This window comes from Pelodiscus sinensis, chromosome 3 (assembly GCF_049634645.1).
Source record: "Pelodiscus sinensis isolate JC-2024 chromosome 3, ASM4963464v1, whole genome shotgun sequence".
In the NCBI taxonomy this organism is placed as follows: domain Eukaryota; kingdom Metazoa; phylum Chordata; order Testudines; family Trionychidae; genus Pelodiscus; species Pelodiscus sinensis.
The window spans coordinates 192,489,569-192,505,593 of record NC_134713.1 but is presented as its reverse complement, the minus strand read 5'-3'; the positions used below and the strand labels follow the sequence as shown (position 1 = coordinate 192,505,593).

The 16,025-nt window shown below is 46.9% G+C and overlaps 1 long non-coding RNA gene across 1 annotated transcript; it reads right to left on the bottom strand.

The window, feature by feature from the left end:
- Positions 1-3,509: 3,509 nt before the first annotated feature.
- LOC142827699 (uncharacterized) lies at positions 3,510-15,179 on the bottom strand. The gene is made up of 3 exons (XR_012902414.1): positions 14,608-15,179; positions 9,071-9,145; positions 3,510-7,251 (listed from the first exon to the last, which is right to left on the bottom strand). It is a non-coding gene; the product is annotated as an uncharacterized LOC142827699 (long non-coding RNA).
- Between the last annotated feature and the right edge of the window lie 846 nt (positions 15,180-16,025).

The window sequence follows — 16,025 nt, the reverse complement described above, 5'->3', positions numbered from 1 at the left end:
ACTGTGCATTGTAATTAACCTACTGACGGCAGTGATTTTGTATAATGCTTAACAGAAATCTGCTCTCTACGGATCTGATCAATTTGGAGGATTCAGTTTTGTTAGTTATTTGTTGCTGGAGGTAAAACGTGCATAGCAAAGTTTTTATTTTTCCCCAAAGCTTCTCACATCTCCCCCAGAATCCATTCCACACCCTCCTCCCCCAAGGGAAAGCCTGCCTCCCTGGTTTGAGAACCTCTGGTTTCTTGGATTCTCTGCCTCCATGTTTATACTATTGTCTAGCAAGAGAGCTCCCTGGTTTGGTTGGGGGCCTTCTGGTGCTACCATAATGCATGTAGTAATAGGTACAGCTGATGTGAATTTAGCAAACAATTCGAATGAGGAGGCACAAGAAAGGACAGAATCTAGCTCACTTTGTCGTATCTGTGTTGGGTTCTGCAGGTACTGAAAGCCGCAGACCTTGCTTTTCAACCCAACCGCAGAAAAGTCTTTGAAACCCCCTCGGGGGCAAATTGTTTTTCAGTGAGAGAGAACATGGCTGCCTTTCCGATCATGTATTCACTTTCCAGACGGGATGTGCCCTTGATGGGCCGGTTGTGAGTTGCCGTTCCTGGGAACTCTCTGGCTGCGTCTAGACTGGCATGATTTTCCGCAAATGCTTTTAACGGAAAAGTTTTTCCATTAAAAGCATTTGCGGAAAAGAGCGTCTAGATTTCAGACAGTTGAACGTCAGTGCTTTTGCTCAAAATCAAGTGGACAGTGTAGACCGTTGGCAAGTTTTTGCGCAAAAGCAACTGCTTTTGCAGAAAAACTTGCCAGTCTAGACAGAGCCTCTGTGAGTGAGTAAGCACCATTTGCCCCTTCATGTAATTCATTAATAAAAGTAAGACATGTTGGGAGGTTAAGCAGCACGTGGTTCTTTATGTTGTTTTCTGCCCCGAAGATAATTGGAAGTAGGACCTGCAGGGAATGCAAACACTGACCCCTGTGTAATGCCGCAATAAGCGCCAAGTCGAATTTGGCTACAGAGTAGAAAATGATCTTTTAACACCTGTGAGCCTGGCCAGCCTTTTCAGAGGCCCCAGATGGGAGCATAAGCCAGCTGCTTGCTGGGATGAGTTCCTGAGATTGCAGTTTGTCATGGTGCAGAAAGTAACACCATCACCCAGGGCCCTGATTTCTGTCCTGGCTATGCTGTACTCGCATCAGGAACAGAGGTGGGAAGAGATCGCCTTAAGCTGCCTTTGTCCCATCTGTGTTTTCCACCCTGCCTGGGGTTTGCCTCATCTTGCTGTCTGATCCCAGCAGTGCTCCTATGATGAGAACTGACACACAGTTGTTGGGCATAGAGAAGCATTTTCTTTTATGTAAAAAGGATCCACTCCTTTGAAAATGGATGATTTTGTTTCCCCGACAGCTGTGCCGAATGATTTGATACCCTCCAGAGTTTGGCCCTTTGCTCACCTTTTATGTTGCATGTGCATGCTTGCAGCTCATTCCATTTGAAATAAAATTGTAGCTTGCCACTAAGTATTTGAGTTATTTAGTAAATATTTTTGCCTGTGTACCTACGGCAAGTCCTAACAGCCCAAAATAAAACAGCTTTCTTTGTTTCCTAGTGAAATACCTTAAGCCTGGCTCAGTTCTGTATTGACCATTATTCCATCTTACTTTATTCAGTAATCCTGGGAAGGCATCATCCTGCTCTGTATTCTTCTGTGGCACTGTGCACAGCGAGTACATAGCTGCTTTCAGCCTGCGTGATTAAGCATGACCAGGATAAATCAAGCCGTGATCACATGGCATGTAATGAGATGAGGCGAGCACTCAGAATTTTTTTGAAAGCTGGGAGCTGGGGGGAATCCTTGGCTGTCTTGGGCTTTGTCGTTTATTTCAGTGGAGTCAGGATTTCACCTCCCCGTGTCTCACGCTGAGCAGCCGAAAAGGAAGAAACCTGAAATCTCTCTTGTTACTTTTGAAATGGTAGCTCATAAAGCTTTCCTGCCCTTGACGAATCACTAAACAGTAGGCCTTTCCCCCTCAGATAAATGCAGAATCAGAAAGAGTGTGAAGGGCAGAGCTGTGGAGAGACTTGCTGGATCTCTGGGCAAAGTGGGAGGGGCCTGGCACCACGCCTCCAGAAGGGGTGGAGCCTTGGATTGAAGAGGCGGAGCTGGGACTAGCCTCCCCTAGCCAGCCTTTCAGGGGCACCCAGAGAGCGCTTTTCAAGGCTCCAGTGTTGTTTAAAGAGCCAAAAGCTGTGCCAAATGATTTGATACCCCCAGCAGCTACCTCCTTTGCTTCCCCTTCCCACCCCGCTCACCCCCGTTGGCAGCCCTGATGGAGGAATTCCACATTTGCAAGAGAGAAGGAAACACTGATGCAGCAGGAGCTTTGTATTTGTGTCTCTGTGGGCACAGGCATGTATTTATCTTCAGAGGATTCTGCATGGGGTTGCTTTGAAGGTTAGAATGACCGATTTATTTCCAATGAAGATCGATTCCTAGGCAGAGTCCAAATGACCAGAAATGCACATTAAAATGGCTCTATTGCTTTTCACGTGGGTATTACTGCCTCTTGTGACATAAATATTAGAGGAAGCCATAGAGTTCATAATCAGAGCTGTTCCGGAGGGAAAAAAAAAGGTGAAAAATCAAATGCCAATTTTAGCTGAAAACCAAGCAATTTCTGCCAAAATGATCGAATGCCTGAATTCCTGTCATGCAGTCGGTGGGGTGGGATTTTTCAGAAGTATTCAGTGAGTGATCACAGTACATTTAAGGCCAGGTTTTTCAAAAGAACTCACTGCCCATTGCTGTCATTGGTGAGTTCTCTTCTCCCCAGTGAGAGCAATTGGAACTGCTAAGTGTTTCTGAAGGCCTGGTTACTTCATTTAGGCATCTAAAAAGGAGCTGAGTGCTTTTGAAAATCTGGCTCCAAATGTGGGTGGCTGGGTTCTTTCAAAATTAGTTCTTTAGCACTTACGGACAACTATGTTCTTCAAGGATAGGATTTTTCAGAAACATCTAAATGCCTTGGGATTGCAAATTCCACTGAAAGTCAATGGGTTTTATGTGCCTATGTCACTTAGAGTATAATTGTCAAAAGTGCCTGACAGATTCCTAAGTCCCATTTCTAAAAGTGGCTTAGGCCAGGTCTATACTAGACCCAGCAGTTCGGCATAAGCTACGCAACTCCAGCTATGTATTCTGGAGTCCCCTTATCTTAAGCTGAGTTTGGTGACCTCCCCACAGTGGGAGGCTAATGGGAGCTAATGCTCTCATTGGCTTTCTTTACTCCTTGCAAAAGGAGGAGTACTGGACACCGGCAGGGGCACCTTCTGGGTTTGATTTAGTGAGTCTTAACTAAACTCACTAAAACAAACTCCGGAAGATTGATTGCAGCAGTGGTAATCTTCTGCTTACTGTAGGTAAGGCCTAGGCATCTAAGTCCCATTGTGTCTCTATCCTTGGTAAATGTGGGTTGGACTTTATCCTGCACAGTCCCTTTAGAGTTTTTACTATCAGGCTTGAGGCATTTGGCTCCCAGCCCAGGACAAAGGTAAGAGAGATTGAAGTGGGAGAACATCAGAGACATCAGAGAAAGATGAAAGTTGGCTGAGGTATGTGGAGGAGGCCGCTGCTGTGTAGAAATATTGGGTGTTTCTGGAGACCAAAACTCCTATTCCATCTTGGAAGGTGCGGCGCTGGTCTGCAGGGAGAAATCAGCAGCCTGCAGACTCTGGTTACTGCCTTATCTGTTGAGATCAAAGAATCATTTAATGGTTGAATACAAGCTCCCATGGCTTTAATGTGAAGAGCAAAACCAGAGGACCTGAACAAGGAAGAGGGGGAGTTCTGGGGGAGGGACAGGAAAAGAAAGCATGATGAGGCAAAAGTAAAAAAAGTGGAAAAGGATATAATGAGGGAAGCAGAGAGCAAGAAAAGGGATAAAGAAACGAGGAGACAGGAAAACAAAACAAAACAAAACAAGAAAAGAGGCAACTTTCAGTCCCGTGTGTGCAGACAAACCCTGCACTCACCCAGAGCCCCTCAGAAGTCATTGGGCTCTGTGTGGACTGGTACAGTCTGTTTTCCACATAGCTGCTTGTAAGAACAGGGCCTCCTTTTTTTTTCTGTTCAGAACCCTATATTTTTGAGGGTGAGGAGGAGAAGGGGAAAATAGAAGCTGGAGTCAGCCAAGCAGAGAGTCTTCGACCTGGTCGTGGCCCAGGAATGGAATAGCTTGTAGATTAATCAGAAGGAGGAAGGAGCCGTTTGTATGGGTTGAGTATGGCCTAAGAGGGAGCAATCCGCGTATTATCTGTCCAGTGGCTCTGGGAAGCAACCTGTGTAGTCACCGTCATAAGGTTTAAGCCTAGACTTTGCCACAAGCCCACGGTAGAGGTAGCTGCATTGCCCCAGGAATGGATTTTGAACTAGAGAGATGACCTACCTTGATCAGGGTCACACAAGTAATCTGTAGTATTGCCAGGAGCCTAATCCAAGTCTCTTCAATTATAGCCCAACACTTGGTTCACAAAACAACTTTGGATAAATATAAAACCTTCCTGTCCTTTCTGGCGAGAAGACTCACCATTATGAATTCCCAATTTTCTTCTCAGGTGCACCCTCCAGAGCTGGTTTCAAATGTACTTGTTTCCATAAATGTTCCTGCCAGTAAGTGGCCAGGATATTTGCCAAAAGCAAACACACAAGGCCTATGCGCACAGCTGAAGCAAATTAATTTAAAAAATTCAAATGCCTATTTATTAAATGTCTTTTGCAATATCTTCCCTGCTCTGCTTTTGACTATAGGTGATTAGCTGACTCTGTAAAGTTGATCCTCAAAGCTGTGCTGACGGGGATAATGGATAGTAACGCAGATAATTATGGTAACAAATAACAACCTAGCAGATCAAAGCGGGTAGATGATTTGAGTGGAATAATAATGAAACCTGGAGCCTTCCCTATCTAAGAGACTAATTTGAATCTAACTGAGACAAATCCTGGGTGTAAAGATTTTACCATCTGATGACTGCTCCATGAGAAATTTTACAACATACAGATCTCTGGTGGCTGTAGTGTAGTAAAGGGTCTTTGGCCAGCTCCTCCTTGGGTTTCGATCAATCTAGGTCCGCTGAGGATGTCAATTTAAAGAAAAATTAGGCACCGTTTGTTAACTGAGAGAAGGATGGGAACAAACTGCCCAGGGATTTGGTGGATTCTCCATGTGTGATGACTTCAGAGGAAGAAGGCAAGCCTTTTTGGAAGACATGCTTTAGCCAAATCCAAGTCATTGAGCTCAATACAGGGATTACTAGCATGGGGTGTGATATTCAACAGCTCAGACTACACAATCTAATGGTCCCTTCTGGCTGTAAATGTGATGGGAAGAAATAAACCTGAGATAAATTGGGCTAGTACTACTGATTACAAAAGAACCTGGCCAGTTTACACCGGGCGAGGATCTGGCTCTGTCCTCAATTTGCCAAGTTTTCTCCGGGCTTGTTATAACCAGTTGCAGCAAGAATGCCCCATTAGATTAAAAAAAACAATGAGTAGTCCCGTGGCACCTTAGAGACTAGCTCCAGCTCATCTGAGGAAGTGGGTTTTGCCCACGAAATCTCATGATATTGGTTAATCTCCAGAGATACATCTACACTGCATGCTTATTTCGCAATAAGCTATTCCAGAAGGTATCTTCTGAAATAGCTTATTTCAAAATAGCGCATCCACACTACAAGGAAGCCTCACAATTAGTCCACGGTAGCTCCCCTAATGTGGATACGCTACCTCAATTTAGAGCCCCAGGAAGCACTGGGGAGAAATGACTTAGAATGTCCCTGGGGAGGAGCTATTTCGAAATAGCAGCAGTGGAGTGTCCACTCTGCAGCTATTTTGAAATAGCTATTTCGGAAGAGGAGTTATTCCTCATGGCATGTGGTTTACAGAAGTCGGAATAAGCCGCCCGTTATTTCGATATTATTTCGAAATAACAGAATTGCTGGGTAGACGCTTGCATTGTTATTTCAGAATAACGCTAGTTATTCTGAAGTAACGGTGCTGTGGAGATGCACCCGAAGATGCCACAGGACAGCTCGTTGTTTTTACAGGCGAACATGGCTCCCCCTCTGAGACTGAGTTGGGCGGGACCTTTGGCCGTTGGGAGCAGAGACCGCTGGTGTGGTTTACTGTGTTCTACTTAGTTGCTTCTTGTTCTTTTCATATGTGCTGCTTTTATTATTCATAAGCGGTGTTGTGGTCACTCCCAGGGGCATCGCTTGCAGACCAGGACGCTGCTGTGCAAAGTGCTCTACAAACACAGGACCTATATAGTTTGTCTTGCAGTGTCTTCTCTCAAATGTTGTTCTTGTTGCCTTTTACTGCACCTGAGTTGTGGGTTGCTTTCTTTCTCCTCTCCCACCTTGTGCCTTCTCCCCTTCTGCCCTCAGTGCTCTTTTCCTCTTACTGGTTTTCCACTTCCCTCCCATAGGTGCAGCAAGTAGTGGCGAGGGGATGCTGCAGCACCCTGAGGTGTTGCACCAAACTTACCTGTGCCCAGTGCTGGTGTTTCTGTCAATCTGCCACCAGCTTTGCCAGTCCCGGGTCCCGGCTTCTGGGGGCCAGGGCTCCAGGGTCCTGTCAGCCCCAATGGCTTTATCACCAGCCTCACAGGCTCTGCCAGCCCTCAGGGTCCCACTGCTCCTTGACCTCGCCTGATGGAGTCTACAGCCAGCTGGCCCCAGGTTCCAGGCCTCCAGCCCTGGAGGCTCCGCTGCTGCCTGGCAGCCTGCCCCGGTCTGGGGCTCTGTTCCTGGCTTGGGCCCGGGGCTCAGTAGTTGTCTGCATCTGTGGCTCCTCGGTGGCAAGGAGCTAGGGTTGCCAACTCTCTGTATGGACTGGCCGCTGTTGCCACAAAATGGCATTTGGTCAGTCTGGTTCAGGAGAATTGACGGGGCATTGGAGAGGCACGAAACAAGTGTGGTGGGGGTGTAATTCGGCACCCCCACCCTAAAAATGTTCCAATACCACTGCTCCCTCCTCTGTTCTTATCAGTCATGCTTCCTTCCCCTTCTTCCACAGTCTCCTTATTTTCTGCCAGTAGATGGGGGGGGGGGGAATCCTGCAAGTTCTTGGTCTGCAGATGTAGCTCCTCTTGTCACTAGATGGCACTCCAGAGCAGCCAGAGGAGAAGCCGACACTGGGTGCAGGAGCTTGCTTCTGGACAGATGACTGCCATACTAATGACCTAACCGGAAAAGAAGTGAGAATCCTGTTGAATTTACCCTTTGTTTTCCCTGTTGTTGGGTCTGCATGGAAGCTGCATGGATGGGCTGACTCTGGCTGGCTTACAACATGAAACCTCACGAGGAATAATGTCACGGTACTCAGGTGTGGGAAGGAGCTCTGGGTTTGGGGCAAACCTGGACCACACGTGAAGATCCTCAGGGCTTTGGGTTGCCAAAAGGATTGGACACTGGGCTGGGACTCTGCGGAGCTAGGGTTTGTTCTCTGCTCTGCTGCTGGGTGACCTGGGGCAAGCCTCGGTTTCCTTACCATTAAAATGGGGATAATTCTATTGACCCCCTTTTGTGACGTGCTTGGAGATCTGCTGATGGAAGAGGGCTGGCTGAAAAACAGGAGACGGGATGGAAGGAGGGGGCATGCTTCAAGCACAAATAGTGGTCTTAAGTTTGACAAAATGCCTGGTGAGTTAAGGAGCCTCAGTTATGGGTGCCTGTCACAGGATGCTGTGTCCGTTCAAGGGTCAGAGATTGGGGACAGCCAGCCCGGTTCCTTAACCTGATGCAGCTGAGAAAGGGTTGGTGTTCCTTAGGGATGAAAGAGCTCAGAAGGGACCGGCATGGTATGCTGGGGAGGAGTCGTCTGGGAAAGAACTAGGAAGCCTGTAAAGCCGGTGAGACCTAGGAAAGAGGCTTTGGAAGTAGGAAGAACGCTGGAAAGGAAGCCAGGTGGGAGGACTATGGAATACAAGCACAGATGGAGCCTGGAGGAAGCCAAGCTTGGGAGAAGACTCCAGAGTGAGGCCGTGAGGTGTCTTTGGACTATGTGCATGGTAGGTGGGCTAAATGGACTGTATTGGGCTTTCTAGGGCTATCTTGCCCTGTGTGGGACAGTGAGTATGAGTCACAAGAGAAGGTTTCGGGTGTCTGGGGAGGGGGAGCCGAGGCAGGCACATCTGCGTCCTGTCAGGGTTCACTCTGAGAAGGGATGATCAATGGGCACTGCCCAATTGGAGAGGGCCGGCCCTTAGCCTGTTCGGAGGATCAGACCCCTTTATTCTGCCTCCGGCTGGGCACCTGATAACTGAGGTAATGCAAGTAACCGGTTGGTTTTGAAATTCTGTCCCCACCTGGCCTTCAGGGAGACCTGGTCCAGCAACAGGGTCATGCCCCCCGCCCTTTTGCTTTGATTCGTCTCAGGGGAGGGGTTATGTGGCAGGGTGCTCTTTTCATCTGGTGTCTTTAGAGATGGTTGGATGGTCACCTCTTCCCCGGAGACAGACAGCATGTCTCCTCTCCCCACAGACTGCCTCCGGGGCATAGAAAAGGGCCAATAGCTCCGCTAGCTCCTCCTCGACTATCTGTAGGGAGATGGGAGACCCACCCACAAGTCCCGTCTTGCTGTGCCACTGGCTAACACTAGGATGTAAGACCCCATATAATGGGCTAACCAATTAAATGGGGGCAAGCGAGGGGGCAGCCCTGGTCTGTGGCAGGCCCCCTTCAAGGCTGGAGTTGTTCCCTGCCTGCGGCAGGTGGGGAGTTGCTCTAGTCCCCACCAGTTAACCTTAACTGGTAAGCCTCACCCGTTAACTGGTTAAACCTTCCCATCCCTAGCTAACACTGCTGCTGCTCCCAATGCAGGCCCTTTAAACTCTTTAGGGCTGAGATAGGTGTATGGGAGAAGCACTGCAAGTGAGCATGGTCCAAAGGGACTGTGGGTCTGAGCGTTTAAGAGAGCGCTCTGTGGGGCCGATTAAAGGGCCAGTAGCAGTGGGACGAAAGGCCAGGCTTTCCTGTCCCTGTCCCAAGATGGAGACTCACCCTCTGGGTTGCAGTCCCCTCCCCTCGGTGATCTCTGAGGAGGCTGAACAGCCCTGGGGTGTAGGGACCGGCATCCTGCAGAAAGGCAACCGAGAAAGGGAACTTGCTGGGAGAGCCACTGAGAATGGTGACGTTTCATCCCTTCTCTCCACAGACAGATGGATTTCTTCTCTGTCCACCCTGCCAGTGAGACCGGGGCAGAGGGAGTAGGCCCGGCCTGCCATGAGGCTGGCAGCTGGAAATGCCAGCAGGCCCCACCTCAGTGCTGCTCAGAAAATACATTCTCAGCTTGCCCCACGCCTACTTACAGACAGTATCGGAAGCAGGAAGGGGGGCGCTGAGACGTGGCGGGCGTTCCAGCACATCAGGCACAGCTGGTGGGATGGAGGGTTGATGTATCCACTTCTAAACAATAGTAACTCTATAAGGGGACACAGCAATTGTGGCTGATGCAGCAGGAGGCCTTCCGTTCCACCAAGTGCCTATTCCATTGGGATGACATCCGTCCGTCCATCTATCATCATTTCTAAAGTGCCCATCTCCCCGGGACCTGATCCGAAGCCAATGGAGAGCTTTAATTTCAGCAGGCTTTAGATCAGGCCACCAGGCTCAGATTTCGATGCTATCTAAGGGATTTGGACACCAAATTCCCATTTAAAATGAATGAAAATTGGGAATGAAAATCACATAGGCTGCTTTGAAACCCCCTTTCCTAATGTCCAGGTGTCACCACGGTTCTTCCCCCCACTGGAAGGATCTAAGCAGGAGTGATCATAACTTTCCCCAAAATAAATCAGTTGCATATGAAATTTCTTATGTTCAGGGCAGCAACTCCTTGTATTCCTCAGGTAGTAAACCTATCAACTTCACAACCTCCATCTTTATCATAATCCCTGGGAAGGGAAGGGGGAGGTATGCCGCAACACTTTTCACTCACTCTGGACTGCACATAGAATTTAGCTCGACCTCACCCCCCTGAGTGCCCTAGTGAAGCCAATTCAACATCTGGCATAGGCCCAGCTAGATCAGCAGAAGAATTCTTCTGTCAGCCTAACTACAGCTTCCTCAGGGAGCAGGGTTACCTGAGGGGGAAATCCTACATCGATGAAGGAGGAAGTCCCTATGCAGAGATGCTACATTAGCATAGGTGCAGTGCTGTAGCTGTAGCGTAGACATGCCTTCAGTTGGTTATAGCTCTTTAAAATGAAGAGAAGCTATTAATTCTGAGCGACTCTATAAACATAGCTGGACTGAGACACTTCAATAGACCTTAGCTCCTTGTTGGAAAAACACTTCTTAAATCAGATGGAAAAAATGTAGGTCAAGATTAGAGACTAACATATACATTTAGGGTATGTCTAGACATACCAAAATTGCTAATGAAGCGGGGGTTTAAATATCCTGTGCTTCATTAGAATAAAAATGGCCGCCACTTTTTGCAGACATGGCAATTTGCCAGCAAAAAGTGGCAGTCTAGATGAGGATAGGTCAACAAGGAAAACCTTTTCCGACCGATCCCTTATGCAACGAGGTTTACAGGAGTAGTCGGAAAAGGTTTTAAATCCCCGCTTCATTAGCAATTTCGGTATGTCTAATTTATATCCCTCTGGCAGAGAGATAGAGAGAATCTGGCAGAGAGACAGAGAGAATCATGAGCTTGCATGGGCAAAACCCACTTCATCCGATGAGATGAGTTAGAGTGGAGAATAAAAGGGGGAGACTCAGAATAAGAAGGGAGAGCGTAAAAAAGACAGTAGTTGCCAGTTGTAGTACCAGTGCTAACAAGGCTAATCGGGTAGGTTGGAAGTTTCCCATACTTAACTTTTGATGTTAATGGGGTGCTGATTGTAAGGAAAGCTGGTTTTATAACAGGTCATCCAGTCCTATATGTGGTAGAAAGACCTTGTGTTCCTCAGGTGGGAGGTTTATAATGTATTGGTGCACCAATCTGTCAGTGGAAATCTATGTATCTCCTTCACTGACATGCCTCAGTAAAGGATCTTGTCTCAGGAAATCTCTCTCAAGAAGATTATTTTCACAGCCAAAGTGTTTCTTTCCCATTTTGTCTTTCTCTTTATCATCCCCTGGGTCTTTGCCAGCCCAGCTGATAAGCCTTCATTAGCATACCTCATTAGATTACCTCATCCTTTAGATAAGAATTCAATACACAAAGTAGAATTTTATTTCTAAATTACAGTGATCTTGATTGTGATGTCCTTTCTCGCACGGGTCACACTCATAAAGTCCTAAGGGACCAGTTGTAGCACAAGTTGCTGCCCCGTGTGAGCAGGAATATCTGAATTCAGTGGATCAAAATCTGGCTCTCACTGTATTTAATTTCAACAGTACTTCTCTCTCGATACAGCCCCTCTTTAATTTCCGCCTAGTTTGCCAGAGTACATTCCGTAGATCTTTTGCCCATTTCAAAGGATTCTGCTGCTGCATAGAGGAAGGTCTTTTCTGTATATAATAGAATTATGGGTTTGTGAAATCCTAGTTCTCGAAGGCTACAAACACTGTTTTAGTTCCATTGGTATTAGCTAGAGAGAGAGTTTAAAAATGACATTTCTCCCCCTCTGACAAATTTCAATGAAAACAATATTTTCTGCATTTTTTTTGTTTTCAAATTTTCATCGGTTCATTTTTTTTTCAACCAGTGAAAAACAACTGCCTTTTAACAAACTAAAAAATTTTATTTTAAAACTACAACTTGGGGGTTTGGTGTTTTCAGTTTTTTTACAAAAATGCAAGTAGCTCCAACAAGATCGTCATGGAAAAGATGTCTATGTCCATGTAGCTGAAGAAAGCACTCTCCATCACAAAGAAAGAAACAACTTCTCCTCCCACCAACAAAAAGTCTATGGAAAAAATGTCTTACCCTCGCTAATTAGCAGCATGAGGTGAGGTTTTATTGGTTTGTAATCCAAAAGCTGTTGACGTCAATGATAAGTCTTAATATACTTTGGATCTGGCCCTCAAGCACATACACCACTAGCAACTGGGGTCATGTGACCTATGCCATCCTATCAGATCGATATGGTGTTAACAATACCAGCTCTCCTAATATTGCAAACAGGTGAAGATGAACCAGTGTTTGCAATGGTGGAAAAGTTGAAGAAAAATTCCTTAGTGTAGACAGGATTTACCTGAAAACCAATTAACACGTTGGGGAATTTTCAAAGGATTTCATGGTGCCTATTTTGAATCTAAACAAAAATCGTTTTTTGGAGCTGGGAGCTTTCCCGTGATTAGGTCCAGATTCTGACACCATTATGCACGCGGAACACTGGAATTACTTGCACAATAAGGTATGCATTAGCGTGCTCAGGTGCTAAGTAATGCTGTCCTCCCTGCATAGATTTCCCTGGGATCACTTGTTGAGTAAGGTAATCACAAACTGGCTCACAATGAAATACTTAATTGTCTCTGTTTCCTGGCTGATTGCCACATAGACCAGCGTACAGAAACGCATTATAAACTCTCTGATACGTGTAGAACAAATACAGCTCATCTCACACACCTGTATTGCTAAATAGCATTGCCAATCCCAAAAGTTCATTAGATTAGCCTAAAAATGAAGAAGATTTTGCCTAAAAATAGAAGATTTTGCAAATAAATAAATGACAGATTCTTTTAATTTGGCTTCTGATTTTTTGAGTTACATTTCCAAGCTTTTCTCCCTGACTGTGAGAGGTAGAAATTTGACTTTTTTGAAAATAACAGCTATGATTCTCAAATAATCATGTTTTTCCAGGAACTGGTGCTTAAGAAAAACACTAACTCCCAGGGGACAGTCACACTCGATGCTGAAGTGTTCTCTGACAAATCTAAGGACAGTTGGTGGAGAGATCTTTGCTTTTGGGGCTGGTGGTTTCATAACTCAAGAACAGCTTATTCTGAACAATTAAAAGACAGGTGTTTGGGACATATTTCAATATACCAGTGTTGGAAATGTACAAGTTATTAAACTGGCAGTTCCTTATTTTAATTTGTTTCAGAGGGTGCCAATGTACAGATTATAATCAAGATTACAAAATCACGTGAAGATTTTATAGTCTGACACCAGACTCTTGTAATTATTATCAGAGGCGCTGGTTAAATCTAACTACATAGTGTGTGTCAGATACCAGCTGTAGGCTGTTCCCAGTGAAATCAATGGCTAAATTCTCATCATCTTTGGTAAGGGCAAAATTGGGCCCAAAGTCTTTGTCAGCAATTTTGTAGTCCTATGGAGATATTACTAATGTATCACATGTCCTCTAGAGCTGATTTCTGCAAAGCTTAATCACATTGTAGTGAAGCCCAGTAGCCCGAGGAAGGAGCAGAACGTGTCTGCCAAAGAGCTGGGACTGGCTAATAAAGGTGAGAGCATCCGTATAAATGAGCCCTGAGATGAACAGACTGAATCACAGTGAAGTTATAATCGCGGGGGCTGGATGCATCTGAAAGCGAGTTTGGGTGCTGGCAAAGCTGCCTCTAAGGAGCCATGTAGAGGTCATGCCTCAGCGCCACTGTTATTTATCTCCCATTGGATGTTGTCTTGGATTCTCCTCAGAAGCCTTCCTCTCTCCGCTCCCTAATCCAAAGGGTTTGTTGCCTGGGAGGAATGACTCAGACATTCGTCAGGCAGAGGTGGAGTGTGAATGCTCTGCATGGAGAAACTTGCACGTGAGCGCCAGAAGCTCCCTAGAAGTTGGACCCTTGCTCCCTACCTTCCCTCTGCCTCTTCCTGATCCCTCCCCCGAAACACCCCTGCTTTCTCCTCTCTGCCTCCTCCCTTGAGATCTTCCCTGCTTGTCATTTGCTCCTCTCTTCCCCCAAGGTCTCCCCCATCCACAAACTGTTTCGTCCTCTCTGTGAGGGAGAGGAGTGACTGGCTGGCAGGAGAGGCCTGGAGGGAAGAGGCCAAGAGGGACGTGGGGCCTTTGGGGTAGAGTGTGAGCAGGGCATGGTCCGGGCACTAATCTTATTTCGAGGGAGCTTTGCTTCTGGTGCTCCAAAGGCATCTGTGGCATTTGTCTTCCTGCACGACAAGTCATTTTTTGGTGGCGGAAGGGGGAAATTGTCACCGTTCTCATCCTTTTTTGTTGTTTCACTGAAAGGGATTTTCTTGTAATGCAAAGTTGACTAACGTTCAGTTCTTCCACTGACGTTCCCTATCATATTCCACTGAGGATTATGCATGGACATTATGCATTTGGAGCCTAGGATTTGCAAGTAGCGTCCATTGGTCTGGGTACGCGCCCTCCCTCCCCTTGTGCCTCTGACCCAGGAGAAAAAGGATGGGGCAGACCAACTTCCAAGTTCCTTCTCACTGCTGCATGGGTACATTGGCATCCTTCATGCCACCTCTAGAAAAGGGCAAGTGGTTTATGTCCACCTACGTGAAGGGGGCCCACTTTCATGTAGACATTCGTTCTGCCCACAAAGGCTTCCTCAGGTCCATGGTGGGCTCAGACAATTAGACGTACACAATCCTCCCTTTTGGGACCACCCCAAGAATCCTAATCAAAGTATTGTTGGTAGTGGCAGCTTACCTTAGATTCTGTGGTCTCATTGTCCTCCTCTACCTCAGCGATTGGCTCCGTGTCACCAAGTCACTCCAGGAGTCCTGTGCATCAGCTGCTATGATGTTGCACATCCGCTTCTCGCTAGGGGTCAGCGTAAATGCTGAAAATTTTGTTCTTGCCCCTCCCAGCTCTCTGGACTGCATTGGGGCATTTTTGAATTCTAGCGCCGTGCGAGCTCACTTACCCATGGACCGGTTCCAGATTGTGAACAGAGTTGTAGCTCGGAGCACGGGCAACTCTTGGAGTACCTGGCAAGACATGGCTGTCTCTCTGCAATCATATGGTCTCGTGCACTTACGTCACAACTTCACCTTTATTGGCTTCAAACGTGGCTATAGTCGGTGTATTCTCCAAACTGCCGTCCCATGAACTCCATGGTGTTCCAGTGGACAAATCCTTGCCCCATATTCATGGCCATCTCCTCTCTGCCTTCCTCAACAGACGGTGCCTGTATTATTAAGAGCTGCTGTATTATTAAGAGTCTTATGCTTCAAGGCAGCAACAGGTATTTCCACTAGCTGAGAATCTGGCTTTATATTTTTGAGTTGATAACCCAAGGCATATAAAGACTAGGGTGGTTTGTGGCTGTACTTAATTAAACAAAACATCTGAGAGAAGAAGTTGCAGCATGCGCAGAGGTTTGCGGCAGCAGCGGGAAAACAGGTCCTGCGAGCATGTTTAAATTTTGAGCTTACCAAATCTTCCCAATTGGAATTCAGGGCTACGGGCTCAGCCAGGGAACTATTAGCAGTGAGTGAGGGTATGTCTACACAGCAAAGTTATTTCAAAATAACAGCTGTTATTATGAAATAACTTTACCAGCGTCTACACAGCCAAACCGCTATTTCAAAATTAAATCGAAATAGCAGAGGGCTTATTTTGAAATTGGTAAACCTCATTCCACAAGGAATAGCACCAATTTTGAAATTGCTATTTCAAAATAAGCGTTGTGTAGACACTTATTTCGAAATAGGGGGCCTCCAGCCCTTCCCAGGGTGCCCTGGTGGTCGGAAAAGGGGCCGGAAAAGGTGGACACCTGCCTGGTCCAGTGCGGAGATCAGGGACCTAATTCAGGTTGGGGGGAGGCCTCCAACGTCCATAATCTCCAGCACTAAATGGAGGAACGCAACTGTCTACACCAAAGGCCACATGCGAACCCAGGAGCAGGTTTGCATGAAAATAAAGGAGCTGCGGCAGGCGTATGCCAGGGCCACAGGGGGCAGCTCCCAACCAGGGGCAGACCCAGACACCTGCCCCCTATTTTGATGCCATGGACCGCATCCTGGGGAGCAGGACGGTCTGTGCTCCCCAGGTGGTCATCGACCCTGGGGCAGAGCTTGCTGCCTCCTGCTGCTCCAGCCCCTGCTGCCTCCCCAGCTACCTCT